Source organism: Ursus americanus, chromosome 13 (genome assembly GCF_024610735.1).
Source record: "Ursus americanus isolate L20-20 chromosome 13, mUrsAme1.1.p, whole genome shotgun sequence".
Lineage (NCBI taxonomy): Eukaryota > Metazoa > Chordata > Mammalia > Carnivora > Ursidae > Ursus > Ursus americanus.
In genome coordinates, this window is record NC_142139.1 from 56,326,852 (window position 1) to 56,349,672 (window position 22,821).

The 22,821-nt window shown below is 36.9% G+C and overlaps 1 long non-coding RNA gene across 1 annotated transcript in view; it reads left to right on the plus strand.

Moving 5' to 3' along the window:
- LOC123793587 (uncharacterized) overlaps nucleotides 1-20,806 on the plus strand; it is a 55,802-nt gene extending 34,996 nt beyond the window's left edge. The window contains exons 2-4 of the long non-coding RNA XR_015726529.1: nucleotides 14,453-14,543; nucleotides 14,741-14,872; nucleotides 16,363-20,806. This is a non-coding gene — a long non-coding RNA (uncharacterized LOC123793587). The remainder of the gene's footprint in view (nucleotides 1-14,452; nucleotides 14,544-14,740; nucleotides 14,873-16,362) is intronic.
- The last annotated feature ends 2,015 nt before the right edge of the window (nucleotides 20,807-22,821 follow it).

Genomic DNA, 22,821 nt, shown 5'->3' on the forward strand with positions numbered 1-22,821 from the left:
CTTGATCTTTTTCTAGGGGCTTTCCATTGACTGAGCCCAACTGGAAGCAGCGGTGCAAAGGAGCCTGTTGATGAGTCCAAACAGATGAGCCTCCGTGGCCTCAGGCAGAGTAGGGAAGTAAGGGGAGAGTGGATCTGGAAAGGGAAATGGAAAATAACCAGCACATTTTCAGATTCTTATCATAATTCTTTCACTTAAAATGCCTTTTTAATGAAAAGTAGTAAATTTCTTGTAAGCAGAGCATAATTGGGATGGTTGCTTTCATTTTGGGAAACCCATAAGGGAAGAACAAGCTGACATCATCAAGAGGGATTTTGATTTTTGCCATGAACGGGTGCAAATTCTAACAGTTAGAATCCTTTTGTTTCAAGGTGCAGAAATTAGTATTGATTAAAAGCAAAAAAAAAAAAAAGGAATTTATTAGAAGTATATGCAGAAATGCTGAAGAATATGTCTGAGAGAGGTTGGCTTCAGGAGCAAAACTATTCAGTGGCCTTGTCTATGAATCATCACTGGAATAAATAAATTCTGATTTTTTTTTCTTACATCACTCCAATTAAGATGCAAAAACCCAGGATGAGTCTGATTGGCATAGCTTTGACCACAAACCTTGATTTACAGGTCTATATTCATATCCCTCTAGGGAGGAAAACACATTCCATGATGGGTGCAATTTTTAACAGAGGAATCAATGTTCCATCAAATCAAATGGAGCCAAAACGGGGACTGGCCTAGTAAAGACTACCTGAACAGAGAAATACTGATAGGGTGCTGTTAAGATAAGAGAGACAATGAAAGTGTATAGCATTTGGTAGAGAATCATGTACCCATGACTTTCAACAGGAATAACATTTGTTTTTCCATGCTCATCACTTCTTGTGAGTAGATTATTACCAAGTAGTAAATGGGAGTGGGGCAAATGGTGCCAGTGGCAATATGATAATGAAAACAAGTTAAAAATAAAAGATTGGGGTGAGGTGGCCAGTGATTATTATCTTCAGTAGAATGCAGATAGTTTGGCTGTGTTGGGTCAGAAAAATTATACAATCATAAAATAACTTCACTGGAATACTGGGGTTAATGGAACCTTCAAGTTATTCAGTGAATTGGCTTTTTCCCCTCAATCTAAGGAAGAAGCAATTTAAGCAAGATAAGAGTCTCTCAAATAAGTAACTTTGCAAGAAAAAGATTAAACCCAAAAGGTAAGAATCAGAGTTTGCAACTGTAAAAGATATTTTTGTGAACATGTATCTAATCTTCTTTTAATTGGGAGTTTTATTTTTAGGATAGGGGCTTGTTTTGCATGTGTGGAAATATTGAGATCCAGTTGGCTAAAAATTAGGGTTCAAAGCAAAGCTCACCTCTGTGAGGTAGCTACTGTTATTAGTCTTGTTTTATAAATTGGGAAATTGAGACATAGAAGTTCATATGTATGTATGTAACAGAGCTAAGATTTGAACCCAGACAGTCTGATTCAGAGTCCATGGGCTTAACCACGCTGGTGGAGTATTTCTTATCATATTATTTGCTGTGTTCCTCTAGGCAAATGCAAACTTTCCAATATATAAACTTTCACAAAAATATCAATCAGTGCTGCCATCAAGTCTTATCTAGCATAACATATTGATATGATGATGTGCTTTGAGTGGATAGATGGCTGAGTAGTGATGAAACCTCTGTTAATAATAAACTTTCAGCTTTGATGAGTAACTAAAAAGAGTGGTAGTGGGGTCATAAACCCAGATAAAATTAAAGATTCTACAATCAGCATTAAGTTTCTTGATGGGGTGATGGATGGGAACATATCAAGGCATTCCTACTGAAGTTCTTCATAATGGACACTTTAGCCTTTTCCCACTAACCAGTAGAAATAAATCCCAATTGCTATTCAGGCTAATTGGGTTCTTGTACTAGCCCATGCCTCATCTGGGAATAATTGTGAGATCACATACATGGGAACTTGAAAAATTGCTATCTTTAAATGGCACCTGCTCCAGGAACACTTCCTTGAGTTAGGGTGGACAGCCCTGCCTTGTGACCAATATATACTAGATGAAGTGCAGATATTGGAGATCTCAGTACTTAATTTGAGTGCATCTTGGAATTTATAGGAGAAGCACAAAAATAGCCCTTGGGCTCTGGTAAAGACAGAAACTTACTGAGGGCTATTGAGTAACCATCATTAACAGAGAATACTATACCCAGAAAAGCTGTCCTCGAGAAAAGAATGAGAAATAAAGACTTTTCTGAACAAACAAAAACTGAGGAAGTTCATCACAACTAGACCTACCTTACAGGAAATGCTAAAGTGTTCTTCAGGTGGAAATGAAAGGATGCTAATTAACATAGAAAAAACATATGAATTTGTTTCTCACTGGTAATAATAAAATATAACCAAAGTCAGATTTTCTAATATTTTAATGGTACATAATTCACTTACAACTCCAATTTAAAAGTTAAAAAACAAATGTATTAAAAATAACCATGATGACAATAATTTATTACAGATACATCATATAAAAAGATGTGAAATGTAACATCAATAACCTAAAATGTGAATGGGAGAGAAGAAAGGCATAAAGTTTTTTGCATGCTATTGAATTAAGATGTTGGCAGCTTAAAATAGTACCTTATAACTAAAAGATAATTTATGCAAGGCTCATGGTAACCACAAAGGAAAAACCTGTAGTAGATGCACAAAAGATTATGATAAAGGATTCAGACTATAACATCACAAAAAGCCATCAAATCACAAAGGAAGACAGAAAAGAGGAAGCAAGAAACAAAATGTCTACAAACAGTCAGAAAACAATGAGTTATATGGCATTAGTAAGTTCTTATTTATTTACAATAACTACTTTAAATATAAATGGATTTTTTCCTCCAATAAAGAGACATAGAATGGGTTAAAAAACAAAAGCCAATGACATGCTGACCTCAAATATTCACTTTTAAGGACACACATAGACTGAGAGTGAAGGAATGGAAAAAGATATTTTAAGCAAATGGTAAACAAAAGAAATCACGGGTAACTATACTTACATCAGACAAAATAGACTTCAAGCTAAAAATGGTCCAAGAGACAATGATTTCCATTATATAATGAAAAAAGGGGTCAATTCATTAAGGATATAACAAATGCAAATATTTATGCAGCCAACATTAAAGCATCAAAATATATAAGGCAAATACTAAATAAAACAAAGGAGAAATAAACAGCAATACAATAAGAGTGAGGGACTTTAATATCCCATTCTCAACAATGGATACATCATCCAGAGAGAATCAATAAGGAAACAGCAGATTTGAAAAACACTACAGATCAAGTGGACCTAACAGATACATACAGAACATTTTATCCAATACGAGCAGAATGCACATTTTTCTCCAGTGCGCATGAAACATTTTCTAGGATAGACCTTATGTTAGGTCAGAAAACAAGTCTCAACAAATTCAAGAAGATGAAAATTATACCAAGTATCTTTTCTGACCATAATGGTAATGAAACTAGAAATCAATAACAGGAGGAGAGCTGGAAAATTCACAAATATATGGAATTCACAAATATGTGTTCACTATTGAGCAACCAACGAATCAAAGAAGAAATTAAAAGGGAAATAAAAAAAAAATCTTGAGACAAATGAAATTGGAAACAGGATATACCAAAACTTAGAAGATGCAGCAAAAGCAGTTCTAAGAAGAGCATTTATAGTTCTAAATGCATATCTCAAGAAAAAAAAGGATCTCAAATAAGCAACCTAACATTACACTTTAAGGAACTAGAAAAAGAAGAACAAATTAAGCCCAAAGTTAGCAGAAGGAAGAAAATAATAAAGATTAGAGCAGAGGTAAATGAGATAGAGAATAAGAAAACAATAGAACCTGTCAACAAAACTAAGAGTTAACTCTTTGAAAAGCTGAACAAAACTGACAAATCTTTAACTTGACTAACCAAGAAAAAAACAACAAGGACTCATAAAAAACCAGAAATAAAAGAGGAGACACTATACCTGACATCACCAAAATGCAAAGGGTCATAACAGACTTCTATAATTATACGCCAACAAATTGGACAACCAAGAGAAATGGATAAATTCCTAAAAACATACAGCCTACAAAGGCTGAATCATGAAGAAACAGAAAATCTGAATTGATTAATAACGACTAAAGAGATTGAAAAAAGAAAAGAAAAGCCCAGAACTGGATGGTTCCCTGGTGAATTCTATGAAATATTTAAAGAAGATTTAGTGCCCAAACTTCTCAAACTCTTCCAAAATACTGAAGAGGAGGGAGTACTACAAAACTCATTTCACAAGGCCAGGCTTACTGTACTACAAAGCCAGATAAGGACATTACAAAAGGAGAACTACAGGCAAATATTCCTAATAAATACAGATGCAAAAATTCTCAAATACTAGCAAACCAAATCCAACAGCCCATTAAAGGATAATACACAATGGTTAGGTAGGATTCATTATCGATATAGAAAGATGGTTCAACATATGCAAATCAACAAATGAGACACACAATAAAAACCACATGATCAACATAATAAAGGCCGTATATAACAAGCCCACAGAAAACATACTCAACAGTGAAGGGTTGAAAGCTTTTCCACTAAGATCAGGAATAAGACAAGTGACCCCACTCTTGCCACTTTTATTAAACATAATACTGACAGTTCTACCCAGAGAAATCAGGCAATGAAAAGAAATACAAGGCATCCAAATCAGAGAGAAAGAAAGAAAATTATCTTTGTAGATGATGTGATCTTACATTTAGAAAATCCTTAAGACTCTGCCCCAAAAAACTCTTAGATCAAACAAATTCAGCAAATTTGCATGATACAAAAATCAACATACATAAATTAATTGCATTTCTATACCCTATCAATGAAGGATCTGACAAAGAAATTTTAAAAATCCTATTGACAGGGGCGCCTGGATGGCTCAGTCGTTGGGCATCTGCCTTCGGCTCAGGGCGTGATCCTGGAGTTCTGGGATCGAGCCCCACATCAGGCTCCTCCGCTGGAAGCCTGCTTCTTCCTCTCCCACTCCTCCTGCTTGTGTTCCCTCACTCGCTGGCTGTCTCTATCTCTGTCAAATGAATAAATAAGATATTTAAAAAAAATCCTATTGACAATAACACCAAAAACAAATACTTAGAAATAAATTTAATCAGGGAGGTGAAAGATGTATACATTAAAAACTATAAGACAAATGAAAGAAATTGAAGAAGTCACAAATAAATGGAGAGATATCTTGTGTTCATGGATTCGAAGAATTAATATTGTTAAAATGTCCATACTACCCAAAGCCATCTATAAATTCAATGTAATTCCCATCAAAATTCCAGTGATGTTTTTATAGGAAAAAAAAATTCTAAAATTCATATGGAACCACAATAGACTGAATAGCCAAAGCAATCTTGGGAAAGAAGAACAAAGCTTGAAGCATCATACTTTCTGATTTCAAACTATACTACAGAGCTATAATAACCAAACCAATATAGTATTAGCATGAAAATAGACACATAGACCAATGCAACAGAGTCAAGAACCTAGAAATAAGCCCATGCATATTGAGTCAACTAGTATTTGACAAAAGAGCTAAAAATATGCAATGGGAGAAGGAATAGTTTCCTCAATAAATGGTTGAGAAAACCGGATAATCATATACAGAAGAATGAAGCTAAAACTTTGTGTTACCCCATTCACCAAAATTAACTCAAAATGGATTAAAGACTTAAATGTAAGACCTGAAACTGTAAAAATTCTAGAAGAAAACTAGGTGAAAACTCCTTGACATGGCTCTTGGCAATGATGATTTTTTTTTTTTTTGGATACGACAACACAAGCACAAACGACAAAAGCAAAAATAAACAAGTGGGACTACACAACTGAAAAGCTTGTGCACAGGAAAGGGAACCATCAAAAGATGAAAAGGCACCCTTATGGAATGGGAGAGAATATTTACAAACCATATATCTAAGAGGTTGATATCCAAAAGGATATATAAGGAATTCATACTCAATAGCAAAACACAAAACAAAATGAAACAAAAATGAAAACAACCCCTCCCCCAAAAAACAAGTCTGTTGAAAAATTTGCAAAGGACCTGAAAAGACATTTTTCCAAAGAAGATATTTAGATGGCCAACAGGTCCATGAAAACATGTTCAGCATCACGCATCATCAAGGAAATGTGAATCAAAACCACAATGAGATACCATCTCACACCTGTTAGAGTGGTTATTATCAAAAAGACAAGAGCTAAGTGTTGGCAAGGATGTGGAGGAAAAAGAACCCTTGGGCACTACTGGTGGGAATGTCAATTGGTACAGCCATTATGAAAAACAGTGTGGAAGCTCCTCAAAAAATTCCCAATAGAACTACAATCTCACCTCTGGGTGTGTATCTGAAGGAAATGAAATCACTGTGTTGAAGAGATGTCTGCAGCCCCACGTTCACTGCAGCATTACTCACAACAGCTAAGACATGGAAACAACGTAAGTGTCTGTCAGTGGATGAATGGATAAAGGTGTGGTTTATACACACGCAATGGAATTATTTAGCCGCAAAAAGAAGGAAATCCTACTGTTTGTGACAACATAGATAAACCTGAGGGCATATGCTAAGTAAAATAAGTCAGAGAGAGACAAATACTGAATGATTTCACTCATATGTGGAAACTAAAAAACATACTTCTAGAAACAGACATTACATTGGTGATTGCCAGGGGCGGGGTTGGGGGGAATGTTGAAAGTGGTCAAAATGTATAAACTTCTAGTTTGAGTAAGTTCTGGGGATATATGGCATAGTGACTATAGTTAATAATACTGTTATGTACTTGAAAGTTACTGAAAGAATAGATATTTAAAGTTCTCACCACTAAAAATGAATGGTAACTATGTGAGGTGGTAGATATGTTAATTAGCTTTATTGTGGTAATCATTTTGCAATACGTGTGAATATCAAACCACTACATTGTACAATTTTATCTCAGTAGAGCTGGGAAAAAATAGAATTATGTGTGCACAAGGTATTGATAAGGCACACAGGTTTTTTTTTTAAGCAGAAGAAAATGCTATATGGTGATTGGAAGAGTGTTGGCCAACATCTGAGTTAACAATTTACGGTGCTGTTATTTTACGAGATATCCAGCTTAGTCATGTGGGTTCACAGTGATTGAGTTTTATGTTCGACTCTGAGAAACACCTTGCTGAGCTAATGGGGCTGGGGGGCTGGGGGAATGTTAAAACCTGGAACAAGATGTTTAAAAAAAGAAAAAGTTGCTTTAACAACATCTGGGAGAAGGAGGACAAAAATGCATATTGTGAATTCTATTATTATAAAATTTTTAAAATGAAGGATGATCTATTTATATTTTATTCAGTTCCTCAGTGAGTTTGTAAATAGGCAATAATTGAAATTAAAACTGGCCATATGAGTGTGGCATTAATCCATGTAAACAGCTAGCATCTAGATGACAGTGGGATTTATTGAACAATAGAAAAATATGCTCACTTGACAGGTTCTAGGGTTTTGTTTTGGCTGTTGTTGGGTGTGTGGGTGCTGGCAGGAATAGCTTTGTCAACACGTTATATTAGTTCCAGGTTTGACTTGGTGGGCTTGGCTGGCAGGGCATTTGGGTATTCTTTTTTTTCCTAGCTGCTCCATGCTGGTTGCTATGCCGCCGTGTTCTTGTGAAGAGAACGTGTGTGTGTCTGTTTTTCTTCAGAGAAGCATACGGAACCTTTCTAAGAGAGGCTGGGTCTTACTTGTGATGTGCTAGTAATGGATGGCGTTCCTGTGGTCAGCAGGGTGACCCTGTTTGGGACCCTGATTGGGACTCTGTTTGGGACTGAGATGGATGAGGTTTTCACCTTGCACCTGATTTGATTTGGTAGTCTGTTTACTTAGAAACCCATGCAGTATCACAGCGGGTACAGAGCTGTCCACTTTAAATCGTATGGTGTTATAAATTGAGATCAGCATTGCTAGGGAATATCTTAAATACTCTGGAGTATAACTGAGGCAATTTGTTGCACATGGCTGGGTAGGAACTGAGTGAGTAGGAGGAAGGGAGAGGTGATGATTGCATAAGGAAGTGGAAAAGAAGTGTGCATGGGGAGGTGACCCAGAAAGATGACTTATAAAGGATACACGAATAATTTATCTCAAAGTTCACCTGCTTCTTTGAAACTTATCAAGACTGTCCTTCCTGGATTTATTTCACTACTTCCTGCCATTATCCTTGGCAGATTTATGGAAACAGCCACAGCATCGTGCATAGGTCTGCCCTTCTCCCATAACTGGTAAACCCCTTAAGGGCAGTCGCTCTTTCGTGTTCTTTTTCTTTTGTTTCCAGAACTGGGTGCTCTGCTTAGTGCCTGGAACATCTGAGGTAATATACAACTATTTCTGGAATGAATGCATAATTATTTTACACTATATTTGGCAATTGGGTTACATAGGTAAGTGGAACCACATCATGGAATAAATTAGAGACTAGATAGAAAAGTCACATAGGAGTCATGGCATATAGAAAGGAGTGGGCAGAGAAGTACAGTGTATTTTGGGGGCGCCTGGGTGGCTCAGATGGTTATGTGTCTGCCTTTGGCTCAGGTCATGATCTCTGGATCCTCTATCCTCAGTGGGGAGTCTGCTTCTCCCTCTCCCTCTCCCTCTCCCCCTGCTTGTGCTCCCTGTCTCTCTCTCTCAAATGAATAAATAAACTCTTAAAAAGAATGTATTTTTGGCCTACTTGTGCCACTAAAAGGGCTTTGTGAGTTTCGGTGATGTAAATGAATTAATTCCTCTTTGGAAAACTAGGGAGCCTTATTTGAGAGGAAATATTAACTATTTTATTTGAAAATAAGTATGAAAATAAATGCTAATAAAATTCTAACACTTGTTAAAATGATGTTTGATATATACTGATTTGGAGGTTAAGAAATAAGATTTACTGTAAGAGGGAAACGCAACTCTAAGAAAGAGATAATGAAATGTTCATGGTGAAATGTTTCTTTTACATCAATTTTCCCACACCGAATAGGTTCAGAGATGCAGTAGGGCATTAATGGGAAGCATCTGAGTTTTGGGAGACGCCCTTGGGTTTAAATTTGCCCTTTAGATAACGTGTGTGGATAAATTCCCCACATTCTCTAAATTTTAGTATTCCATGTAAAATTAATGTCTGAATTTCAGGGCAGCAAGGATTTGAGGTAATACTTCTCACGTCTTCCTTAGAGTGGATATCACATACAAGAGCTTCAATAATTGGTAGATATCGTGATTAGGAGTTGTTGAGAAAGCAGTCTGCCTGCACTGCAGCCTTTTAATCGTCAGGAACTTCAAATCTTTTAAATTGCAACTCCTATTAAGGGGGGGGGGTGTTAACTAGCCCCAGTTTATGGTGGTACAAGTGAAAGTACAGCAATAACTTCCCCAGAAACATATTTAGTAATGGAATAGCAATTGACACCCTTTTTTGGGGGGGGGGGCGGAGGGAGCCGATAGCACGTTCGTCTGCAGAAGGTGAGCTCAAGAGAGGAAAGTGAAATTTATTTTGTATAAATGTGGTAGATGAGCCTTTTATTGTTATTATTACTTTTCATCGCAGACCAGTTTGAAAAGCCAACTTAGGGACTGGAGGTAGCCCAGTAAAGAGGAAAAGCTTAGGGCGAGTGAGGGAGGGCGTTCTGGGTTCTGGTCCTGCGGGTTTTCTCAGATTTCTCTTCATACTACTGTCTTGCAAGTTGTTTATTCTTTTGAATTTAGTTTTTCTGTATCTAAAAAGTGTGCGTGGGCTATGAAATGGGACGGGTGAAAAGCATCTCTGAATGCCATACCACATCAACTGTATCGGCTTTGGTGCCCATAGAGAGGGGCATTTCACCTGGGAGAGCGAGGAAGTCTTTGCCCTGCGGGGCGGGAGGAGCCCTGGGAGCTGGATGTGGAGCCGCATTTATGCGCGGGAACACTAGGGGGCTCTCCCGCACTTGTTTTGAGCGGTAGGATTCAGCTAGTGGTTTTCTGCTTAGACCTCGCAAGTGATTTATAACTATTCTAATTCTTTCCCTGCACTTGAACATTCTTCCCTGATGTTTGTGTCAGTCTCCTGCTAATCCACGATCTCTGCTTCAGTCTCCTTCACCTGCCTCAACTCCCTGGACTGTTGATGGAGAGAACTCCTGAATCTCATCAACTTGCTGTTTTCTAGGTCCTAATGTCTTGGCTCTTCTTTTCTAAGAAGTGTCCTGCAGTGTTACAAGACTACACCTCCCTCCGTAGTTCTCTGAACTCACTACATCCCAAATATATTCCCTAAGACAAAATAAAGAATCTTATTCGCCAGAGGGTGTAGGCTGGACACTTTTCTAAAAAATTTGCATTTTCTACCTTAGAAAAGAATAAATAGGTTCTGTGTTGCTAATGCTTCAGGGAGGGGGGATACACTGAGTTCTATTGTCAGAAAAAGAAGCAGATCGGGGACTTTTGTGCGGGAGGGATAATGAAAGTTTAGGTGAAGCAGGAAGAGAACATTGAATAAGCAAATAAGCAAAAGGCGAGGCAGTGCCTGGATCCATACCCAAGCGTGGTCTGATAGCTAGTGATCAATTACGTGGAATGGATATACCATTCACGTGTCCAAGCCTTGTGGCTCTGGGATGACCGTGCTCGACCAGCTGTCAGAAGTAAGGGATCATTATTGTCATTAAATGGAGGCATTGCTGTGCTACATTCAAAGTCATCTACAGCTAATATCAACAAGTAAAATGTTGGCTGCATATTAGTAGCAACATCTCCCTACCTACACCTAGAGATATTTTTAGCCAATTACCTCATCATCTGTTGAGTAGGGAATCGGTGTTATGCCCCCTGCTTGAACATGACACATATTTTGGTTGATCTATTTATATGCTTCTCTCTGCAATGCCTTGCGAAATAGTAAGCTCAAGTGACCCCTGGACTTCTAGTGGGTGGTGACAGGCACTTCTATTTTGGCAGGAGCATACTGACCTGAGAAAGGCAGGGAGTAGACTCCACAGTATCATGTATAAAGCTGTGTTCTAGGCATTGTGGAATAAATGGAGATGAATAAAACTTGGTCTCTCTGATTCCTATTTATAGGGCAGAAGAAATACCATGGGTCTGTGGTGAAATGTCAGGTCAGGGAGTGAATGCTTTGGGTGATGCATTTTTCTACTTGAGACAGTAATTGCAACCAAGTTTGAATAGGTCTTTTTACTCTTCAGGTTGGGCTCACCCCTGGTTTAATAAATTTTTGACCTCATTGGTTTAAGTGTGAAACAAAGAGTTCATTTTAATTTCTTGAAAAAGTCAAATATCCTCTGCAAAGTCTTTTGTTGGTATCATATGATATACACAGAGGGGAAAATTATGGGCTAAATCATAATACTGCCGGCTTGATGAGTTTCTATTTGAACACCTTCACCCAGAAGGTGTTTATCTGATGACAGTGTGCTGATGGAAGTGTCATGGCTTTATCCTGGCCCAAATTCTGTTTGATACATTCATCAGGAATTTGGATAAAGAGATGAAAGACACAATTGTCAAATTTCTGAGTGATGCAGAGTTAAGAGGATTAATAAAGAAACCAAATGACAGAATCAGATGAATGAGGTCTTAACATGGGTAGAGAGATGAACCACACAGTAAAAGAAGTTTGATAGGAATAAATATCAAGCACTATGTAATTTTTTTTTTTGTTTTAGTACTGGGGAGTCCTAACATTAGAAGCATAACAAAACAAAAACAAGCAAAAATGTGCCAGAGTATAATAGTTCAGAACACATACATTTATAAACATGTATAATTGTACTGTTAGGACACATATAATTATGTTATTAGTACCATAGTTCAAAACACAGTATTTTACAGTGGGATATGAATAAATAGGTAAACAGATTCACCTTTATGTATTCTAGATTGCCTCACCAAGATCGTTAAAATTGCAACAGCCTGAATTTTGGAGGACAGTTTCATTTTGTCCTCCTTGGGAACTGTAGTTTTGACAACGACAGCCTTACAGTCAGCCTTATTTATTCTGGAAATAGCTGGTCAGAGAAGATTTCATGAGTAAGAATATCGTAGACTTTCACGGTTTCAGCCAAGAGTAGCTGTCCGCAATGTGACATATTGACAACAAGTGTCAGTCTTGTCATTCACAAGGATAGCATCAAACAAAACCACCCTATTCACCCCAATGGCTTTCATTCTTTGTGAATCAAAGGAAACTCAGCATTGAGTCTGTTTATCCGCAATTAGGGAAAACAATAATAGTTCCTCCACTCTGTGGTATTTTCTTGACTTCACTGCGGACTATAGGTTCTGCATATAAACTATCTACAAGAATATTTTTTTTCAAAGATTTTATTTATTTGTTTGAGAGAGAGAGCGGGAGTGGAGGGAGAGGCAGAGGCAGAGGGAGAAGCAGACTCCACGCTGAGCAGGGAGCCCAACTCTGGACGCCGGGCCCAGGACCCTGGGATCATGACCTGAGCCAAAGGCAGATGCTTAACTGACTGAACCACCCAGGTGCCCCTCTAAGAGAATATTTTAAAAAATATCTGTAACTGAGAGGTGCATACCTGCCCTGTTACTGAAATTGTATTGGTTATAAGTTTTGCAGAAATTGGAGGATGGCTCATTAAAAAAAAAAAATCTTGTTGGGCAGATGGATGATGCAAATTTTGCAAGTGTTGATCGTGATGAGGGATTCCATTTAATTATCATTAATTTCTTCACAGTCACTCTGTATGATATAGACAGCTTCGTCTCACACATTTTCAGCAGTCTCCACTCTGATGCCTTGATGGCTGAACTTCTTGGTGGCCACTTTGCTCAGACCTAGGCCCACCTCTCTGCCAGTTTCTGGGAAGGTCTTGGGATGAGCCGTTGCTGAATGTGCCACACTGGCTGTGGTGGAGGCTCAGTGGGGCTGATGGGGGGCACAAGGCAGCCATCGTGGGAGTCATTTATTTTAAGAATGAAAATTTTATGAATGACAAAACAAAACAAAAAAACCAGCTAATGTTCAAGGACAAGATGAGAGATTTAATGGTAGTAGTGGTGAAATGTTTTAGAGGCAATAAAGAAGAATATTCTCAACATGAATCAACTGTGTAACATGGCTGCAAACCCAGCAATACGTTAATGCAGTATTAGTGCAAGTGCATTAGGTAAAGGTGTGGTACTCCCTCGCCTGGAGCTGATCAGGCCAGCACCTTCAGTTTTTGCTTTCAGCTTCTGGCAATACAATTAAAAAAATAGCATTTATTATTTGTTTTCATTGCAGAGTAATGTACTTTTACTATTGAAAATCCGGAAAGTCTGGAAAGTCATCTATAATCCCACCAGTTGGAGAGAACCATTGTTAACGTCTGTTATATATTTTTCCAGGTTTATGCACACAGGGATACATACACCCAAAATATTTTATTATATATTCTTTTGTTATCTCTTTTTTCTCCTCCCTGGCAACATATAGTGAACATTTAAATACTATTCAGTTACTTCTTTAACATGCTTTTAAGTTTTATTATATAGGTACTATTGATACCGTATTGTACTGTTGTACAATAATACTATTGTACTGTTATTCTTAAATACTGTAAATAATGCTGTGATGAACATTAAGATAGATAAATATTTGCTCAGATTCTAGATTATTTCCTTAAGGAACATTCTTCAAGCTGCAAAATCCAGATAAAAAGGGTATTGGCATTATTCTTTAAAAGGCATATGGACAAATGAAGTATGTTCAAAAGACAGTGACTATTTTATTTTATGAAGGGACTAGAAAGGATACCATTTGAGAACAGTTGTGGGACAATAATTTGAAAATAGTTGCAAGAGGAAAAATGGGGATTCAAACTTCTTCACATATTTCAGGGCCTGTTACACAGAGAAGAGGAATTATATGACTCAAAAACATAATATTTAGTACCAATGGTTTGAAGCCACAGGGAGACAGATGGTATGATGTTGCTACTGGCAGCACTATTAAAACACGGGGGAGTGGGAGAGGGGCTCACAGGGGAGGGGGCCTGAACTAGGAGGCATTATGCATAGGCCACAAGAACTATGGTCCAGGGCATTCAGGAGCTAAGACTGGATTGGACTCTTCTAACCTTCCGAGTCAATGAGTTGTCCTAAGCAGAAAGTTTTCTTTAAAAATTAATATGTAAGGGGCGCCTGGGTGGCTCAGTCAGTTAAGCATATGCCTTTGCCTCAGGTCATGATCTTGGGGTCCTGGATCGAGTCCTGCCTCGGGCTCGCTGCTCAGCTGGGAGTCTGCTGCTCCCTCTCCCTCTGCCCCTCCCCGCTGCTTGTGCTCTCTCTCTCTCAGATAAATAAAACCTTAAAAAAAAAAGAATACTTGATTAAATAATTTTTTTGTTGTTTGTTTCTTTTTTCATGTTGGTAGAAATAATTCACAAGAACTTTTGGAAAAAAAAAAAGAAGAACAACAACAAACCAACCAGACAGCTGCAAAGCTGGGTAATTTCAGAATTCAGGTATGTTTCCTTCCTAAAATAATTTTAATAATATGTTTTTTTTGTAAAGGAATTGATAATTATTTCCATGGTCACTGTTTTCACTATCACCTGGATGTTTAAAAATTTTAGACAACTTCTTTTTGGTTGTTATTTATAATAAGATGCCCAGTGGTGGGTCCCATTTATGTTTGTTTGTTTTTTCCCTTTTATTCTAGGGAGAGAACTGTCAGAAGGTCATCTTGTCATGCCTGTAGTTCCAGAGGCAGCACCGTCCACAAAGGGTCTTCCCTGAGGCATCCGGGGTGAAGAGCGGTACCTGACAGAGAGCAGGTGGCCAACAAGTATTGGTAAGTGAATATGAGTAAATGAAGAAACGAATAGTGTAATGCTTTCTACAGGTAGAAGAGGATGCTTTCATTTTCTAAGAAAAGAGGCATAATCAGATTCTTTGGGTTTCCCAGATGGAAGGGGAGCCACTGCCTGAAATCTGAGAATGTGTGTTTCTTAGAAGGGAAGAGGGTTGGTGTCTCAAGAGCTACAGAGGGGTGGTGCCTAAGCACAGTGCTCCTGGGCTTGGCCCCTTGGGACAGACTGAGAACTGGCAACCATGGGAAGTCAGGCAATGGAGAGCCTTGCTCTGGTTTGTTCTCATTTAGAGGGAGTTGGGTTATCTTCTCCATAAGATCCGCTTGGGGCTTGTGTGGTAATCCAATGAATATCAGCCCAGCTGAGTAGCATCAAAATCAGATTTAGTGTCAGCATCTCCTATTGAACTGGGATCAGGAGTATCAGCCGCAGTGTGCCAGCAAGAAGAATGGCAATGATAGAAACGTCAGAAGAATAAAGATTCTCTTTGCTTGGGTGTAGAAGTTGGACTGACATTCTCACACATGGACTGAGAAAGCAGTTAGGTTTTGGGCAACTTAGGGACGGTGGGCCTCCAAAGGAAGTTGCAGTAGAATGCCAGTTAACGGAAGGCAGGGATTCCTGCGTGCTCTGTTTATTGACGTGTCCCAAGCATAGACCAGTGACTGGCACGGAGTGGTCACTCAATAAATATTTGTTAACTAAATGAATGCTGAATTTCCTGCTAATATGGCAAGTGGTGCTCCAGCCATTAAATAATTAGAAAAATACAAATGTGGCTATATCTTTATCCTGGTTTGTGGAGCAGTTTAAGTCATCTCCAAACCCATGCCCTAAGGAGGTGTGAGTATGGATAAAAGGCATTTTTATTCTGAAACAGGAATTCCTTTCCACTCACCTCAGTTCCATAACCTACCCAGCCATAATTTCGTCAATGTCATCTCTGTTCTCAGGGAGTAGATTATAATCCTGACTTATCTTTCAAACCAAATTTTTGTCTGTGTTGGGAACGCCAAAATTCGATGGAGCAGGGATCAATACAGTATCCAGCTAATATGCTATAGTATAAGTGAAATGAATAATAAGAAATGAAATGACTTCTTCTGACAATTGCTATTGCAAAAAACCTCAGGTTGTCATTTGAAATTGATATTGCAGGGAACCTCTGGTTGCAGCATGAACTTTAATATATAAATCTTTCATGGCACGGGTGTTCACTAATACGGTTTTTGAAGGTCCTGGGCTTTATGAAGCCAAGCATGTTTCTGAGCTTCTCTGACTCATTTACTGATTCAGATATCTGTTTCTTTCTTTTTTTTCCCCATAACTCACACCATGTGACAAAGAATGATGTTTATTTTAGAATTCTGGAATTCTCATTTTTACTTTAAAGATTAACCGTAATTAAATGGTTGGGTTTGTTTGTTTGTTTGTTTTTGCTTTTTTGTTTTGTCCTTTCTCCTTCCCGTAGAAAGGCTTTGAGATAGTATTTGAAAACATCACCCACAAAATGAGGTCATTCAACCTGAGGCCTTTTGGCAAAACGAATATATTTTTGTGCTATGTTTGATACACGGATGCATAAAAGTTTTGATGGATGGCAGCCGTTAGGTGAGTTAAAGCTTCATTCTTCAGAATTGTGCAGAATTGTAATATGTACTATGTAATTGTAATACGCATTAGTGGACAGTGGTTTCTGAAGAGGATAAAGAGAAATGGAAATTTCCTTTGAAGATCAGAATTTATTTAACAAGGATTTTTGTAAAGGAAGTGACAAAAATTCCTATAGATATTATAGATTTTTTTGACCGATTCTGAGGCCAAAGAAATAAGATTATAAGCTGAGGAATCAATAAAGATTAGAATGATTTTTACATACCTCTGTAATGATTCTAAATGGTTTTCAGATATAAGTTCCAATGAGCTGAGGAACTGTAATATAAGAAGGAGCAGTTTCAATTTGGTAGAGACAGAGCGTGAAGTTTTTTAACACCTAGCAAGAGAGGTACTATAAGTTCACACTCTTACTGAAGATACTCGTTGGAGATTAGACTTAAATTTTTTTTTTTTAATTTTGACCAAGTTCATATGTTCAAAGGCCAGAGAATCATTTGAGACAAGAGCTTTTTTATCCACTTTAAATCCAAGCATGAATCCAGCATTTAGAAAATATTCTGACTGTCTGAAAGTTAATGCCCAGGCAAGCACGCTGGATGTTCTGGGTGAACAACTTTTACGTGATGTCCTTTCCAGTAACATGACAATCAGATGTGCTAAGTCACCAGGACTTGGCAGGGAGCTTCCCTTTGACATTGTTATGAATATAAATGAGGATGAAGGTCAAAGTTTTTGGACTGGGAGTTTTTAAACTAGGACAACATTCACTTTGTTCTTTTGTTCATTATTAAGTCCTCAACCTAAGCTGTTTCCCCCCCACCTCCCAGCATTAGGGACCTATTTATTTATAATGTATTTATTTCCCAGAGTTTTTGAGATAAAATTGACATATAACATTGTGTAAGTTTAACGTATACAATGTTGTGATTTGATAAACGTGTATATTGTGAAATGATCACCACTGGAGGAAGTTAACACCTTAGCCACCTTACATAGCTGCCCTTTGTCTTTTTGTGGTGAGAAGTTAAAAGATGTATTCTCTTAGCAACTTTCAAACACACAGTGCAGTATTGTTAACTATTGTCGCTATGCTATGCGTTAGAGCCTAAGGACTTACTGACTTTATAACTAGAAATATGTATTTTTGACTACTTTAACCCATTTTTCCCAATCTCGCCCCTGGCAACCACCAATCTAATCTCTGTTTCTTTGAGTTCAATGTTTTTAGATTCCACATATAAGTGAAATCCTACAGTATTTGTCTTTCTCTGATGTATTTCACTTGGCATATACACTTAGGTTTCCCCACGTTATCACAAATGGTAGAACTTCCTTCTTTTGTTTTTGTAGTTGAATAATTCCATTGAATGCATATAAACCACATCTTTTCCATCAATCCATTAAAGACACTTAGGTTGTTTCCATGGCTTGGCTATTGAGAGTAATGCTGCAGTGAACATGGGCATGCAGATATGTCTTCAAGATAGTGATTTCATTTCCTTCAGATATATATCCAGAAATGGGATTGCTGGATCATATAGTAGTCCTATTCTTAATTTTTTGAGAACCTCCATACTGTTTTTCATAATGGCTGTACCACTTACATTCCCACCAACAGTGCACAAGGATTTCTTTTTTTCCCACATCTTTACCAATACTTACCTCCTGTCTTTTTGGTAATAGCCATTCTAACGGATGGGAGATGATACCTCATTGTGATTTTGATTTACATTTTCCTGATGATGCGTGATGTCGAGCATATTTTCGTGTACTTGTTGGTTATTTGTGTTTCTTCTTTGAAAAGTCCTTTGAGATCCTTTGCCCATTTCAATCAGCTTATTTGGTTTATTTGTTTTTCCAATTGAGTTCTGTGAGTTCCACATACATTTTGGATGTCAACCCCTTATCAGATGATGTGTAAATATTCTCTTCTATAGGTTGCATTTTCATTTTGTTGATTGTTTCTTTTGCTGTGCATAATTTTTTTATTTGATGCAGTCCCACTTGTTTACTTTTGCTTTTGTTGCTTGTGCTTTTGTTGTCATATTCAAAAAATTATTGTCAGGATCAATGTCAAGATGCTGTCACCCTATGTTTTCTTCTAGAAGTTTTAGTTTCAGGTCTTACATTAAATTTTTAGTCCATTTTGAGTTAATTTTTGTAAATGGTGTAAGGTGGGGGTCTAGCTTTATTCTTGTGCATGTGATTATCTGGTTTTCCCAGCACCATTTATTGAAGAGATTATTTTTTTCCCCATTGAGTATTCTTGACTCCCTTGTCAAATATTAGTTGACTCTATATGCAGGAGTTTATTTCTGGGCTCTCAGTTCTGCTCCATTGGTCTCTGTGTCTGTCTTTGTACTAATATCATACTATTTTTATTCCTATAGCTCTGTAGTGTAGTTTGAAATCAGGAAGTATGATGCTTCTAACTTTGTTCTCCTTTCTCAAGACTGCTTTGGCTATTTGATGTCTTTTGTGGTGCCATACAAAGTTTAGGACTGTTTTTTGTATTTCTGTGAAAAATGCCATTGGAATTTTGATAGGAATTACATTGAATCTGTAGATGGCTTTGGACAGTATGGACATTTTAATAATATTAATTCCTTCAATCCATGAACACGAGATATCTTTCTTCAATTCCTTTCATGAAAATCTTAACCATTTTCAGTGAGAGATCTTTCACCTCCTTGGTTAAATTTATTCCTAAGTATTTTATTGTTTTGGTGCTATTGCCAATAGGATTTTAAAAAATTTCTTTGTCATATATTTCATTGGTAGTGTATAGACGCACAATTGATTTATGTATGTAGATTTTGCATCATGCAAATTTCCTGAATTCATTTATTAGGTCTAAGAGTTTTGAAGGGAAGTCTTCAGGGTTTTCAGGGTATAAGAACATGTCATCTGCAAACAAGGCAATTTCACTTGTTTCCGATTTGGATGCCTTTTATTTCTTTCTCTTGCCTTATTGCTCTGGCTAGGAATTCCAGTACTATGTTGAATAGGAGTGGTGAGAGTGGGCTCATTTGTCTTGTTCCTCATCTAGAAGAAAAGCTTTAAACTTTTCACCATTGAGTATAAGGTTAGCTGTGGGCTTTCCCATATGGCCTACATTATGTTGAGATACATTCCTTCTGTATCCAATTTCCTGAAAGTTTTCATCACGGGGCACCTGGGTGACTCACTTGGTTAAGCCTTTGACTCTTGGTTTCGGCTCAGGTCATGATCTTGGGGTTGTGAGATCGAGCCCGAGTTAGACTCCACACTCAGTGCAGAGTCTGCTTGTCCCTCTCCCTCTGCTTCTCCTCACACTCTCTTTTTAGAATAAATAAATACATTTAAAAAATTAAAAGAAAGATTTTTATCATGAAAAGGTGTTGAATTTTGTCAAATGCTTCTTGCATCTATTCATATGCTAATATGTTTTTTATTTTTCTTTATATTAATGTAATGTATCACATTTATTCATTTGTGGATGTTGAACTATCCTTGCTTCCCAGGGATAAATATCACTTGATCAAGGTGTATAATCTTTTAACGTGTTCTTGAATTCAGTTTGCTATTATTTTGTTGAAGATTTTGGCATCTATATTCATCAGTGATATTGGCCTGTAGTTTTATTTTTTTGTAGTGTCCTTATCTGGTTTTGCATCAAAATAATGATAATCAAATAAAATTATTCACGTATATTCTGTCCTCAGTTTTTTGGAAGGGCTTGAGAATGATTCGTGTTTATTCTTTAGCTGTTTGGTAGAATTCACCAGGGAAACCATCTGGTCCTGGGCTTTTCTTTGTTGGGATGTTTTGGATTACTGATTCAATCTCCTTATGTGTTATTAGTCTATTTAGATTTTCTATTTCTTTATGATTCTTGGTAGTTTGTATGTTTATAGGAATTTACCCATTTTTTTAAGTTGTCCAATTTATTGATGCATAATTATTTATAGTAGTCTATTATGATTTTTTTCTATTTCCATGATATCAGTTGTAATGTTTCCCTTTCATTTTTTATTTTATTTATTTGAAGCCTATCTCTTTTTTCTCTTGCTGAGTCCAGCTAAAGGTTTGCTAATTTTATTTATCTTTTAAAGAAACCAGCTCTTAGTTTCATTGATCTTTTTGTTTTTCTCTTCTTCATTTCATTTATTTCTGGTCTCATATTTATTTCCTTCCCTATGCTAACTTTTGGCTTAGTTTTTTTCTTCTTTTTCTAGTTCCTTGAATTGTAAAGTTCAGTTGTTTATTTGAGATATTTCTTTTTTCTTAATGTAGGTGTTTATCATTATAAACATTCCACTTAGAACTGCTTTTGCTGCATCGTATAAGTATTAGAATGTTGCATTTTCATCTTCATTTGTTTCAAGAATTTTTAAACTAATAGAAAATTCACATTTTCCTTTGACCTTTACTAAGTCTTCTACCCAGGTTGCCTTTTTTTAGTACACTTCAAATAATTTTTCTATTTTATTAAGATACCTAGAAATAGCACTATTTACATTTGTATATAATGTATAATATACCTCTATTTTTGTGACTTTATCAGTCATTGATTTCTTTTTATAATTTTTCTTTTTATATTTATTCCACTCTCCTTATCTTTCCAATATGCAAAGCATGTGGATTGAAGACATTTGGTGAAGCAGGTCTCATTCAGGTCGAAGAGCCCTGCTTCCAGGGTGCAAGCAGGTGATAGTTACCAGCCCAGTCGGTTAGGGAGATGATGGGACTGTGCCCCAGTCTCTCCAACATTAGGGCTCTAATGGTAAGGACACCAAAATTCAGTGTGTCCTGAGATTCTTCTGCTCTGCACAGTCAGCTTTCCTTTGTTCTTTATTTGTTTTTTAAAGTAATTAATTAATTTCAGAGAGAGAGAGAGAGAGCACAAGTAGGGGGAGGAGCAGTGGGAGAGGGAGAGAGGAAGCAGACTCCCTGCTGAGCACAGAGCCCAACAGAAGACTCTGTTTCACAAGCCTGAGATCATGACCTGATTTGAAACCAAGAGCTGGACACTGAACTGACTGAGTCACCCAGGCACCCCTCTTTTGCTCTTTAAATTCCTTAATAACATTAATTTTTTTGCTGAATATAAAAATAGTTCACTGTCATTGTATAAATATTGGAAAATGTAGAAAATGTTTTGAAAGAGCACATAAATATCACCTATGACTACATAGAGATAACCATTTCTGATATTTCAATATGTTTCTAACCTTTTTCTCTGGAAAAAGGTCCTCTTCCAAAAAGCTGTATTACATGTGGTTTTCATATTTATATAGATCTTTTCTCAATTAATATTGTATTATGAATATTTCTGTTAAGTCATTAACAATTGAAAACAAGAATTCTTGGTGGTTACATATACTTGAACATATAGATATACTATAATGATTTCCCCACTGTTGAATATTTCATTTACTACCTATAATGCCTATTTCACACGTCCTCTAACACTCATCCTTGCATACAGATCATGTGTATCTTTGATGACTTTTCAACATCTTATCATGCAAAATGTCAGATACAAAAGAGAGGAGACTAGTAAAATTTCCATCTATTCATCATCTAGCTTCAACAATTAAAGACTCACGGCCAAATCTGTTTTATTTACACACTCTATGCCCCAGGTTGTTTTGAAGCAAATTCCGGGCATCAGTACCATGTCAATATGTGCATCTCAAAGAGAAAAAGCCTTCAAATTATAGCAACTCTATCCGTATTACACCTAAAAAATTCACCATAATTCCTCAATATGTCATACTTGTTTTAGGTAGTAGATTTTTAGAAGTGAACGATCACTTCTTGAACAGTAAGTCTCTTGATAAATATTACTTTCTAGAAGAGTTTTAAAATTTGTACTTCTACAGCACTTTATGGGGATTTCTGTTTGGCATTCAGAATCTCACTGAGCTATCATATTTTTGAATTGTGAACAGTTTGAAGGCCAAACAATGGGGAGGCAGTAGAAAGATGTGGTTAAACACTCAGTCTCTGGAGCGGACTATCTGGGTCAGGTCTCTGGGTTCTATCACTTTGCTATTATTCTATCTTTTTGCCGTGTCATTTTCAGCAATAGCAATTACCCTTGGGTAATTGGGTTCACATGCATTTTGTACGCCAACTTCACTTCTGTTTTTGCTTTATTTTTCCTTTGTCTTGATTCCATTTACTTAGAAAAAGTTACTAGGTGTTGTTAGAAATGAATTAGGTGCTAAGAAAGGAAAATCACAAGGTGTTATATTATTGTACAATAGGTAATCAAGAAATCATTAAAACTGCTCCCAATTTTTGCCTATTTTAAACAGTGTTGCAA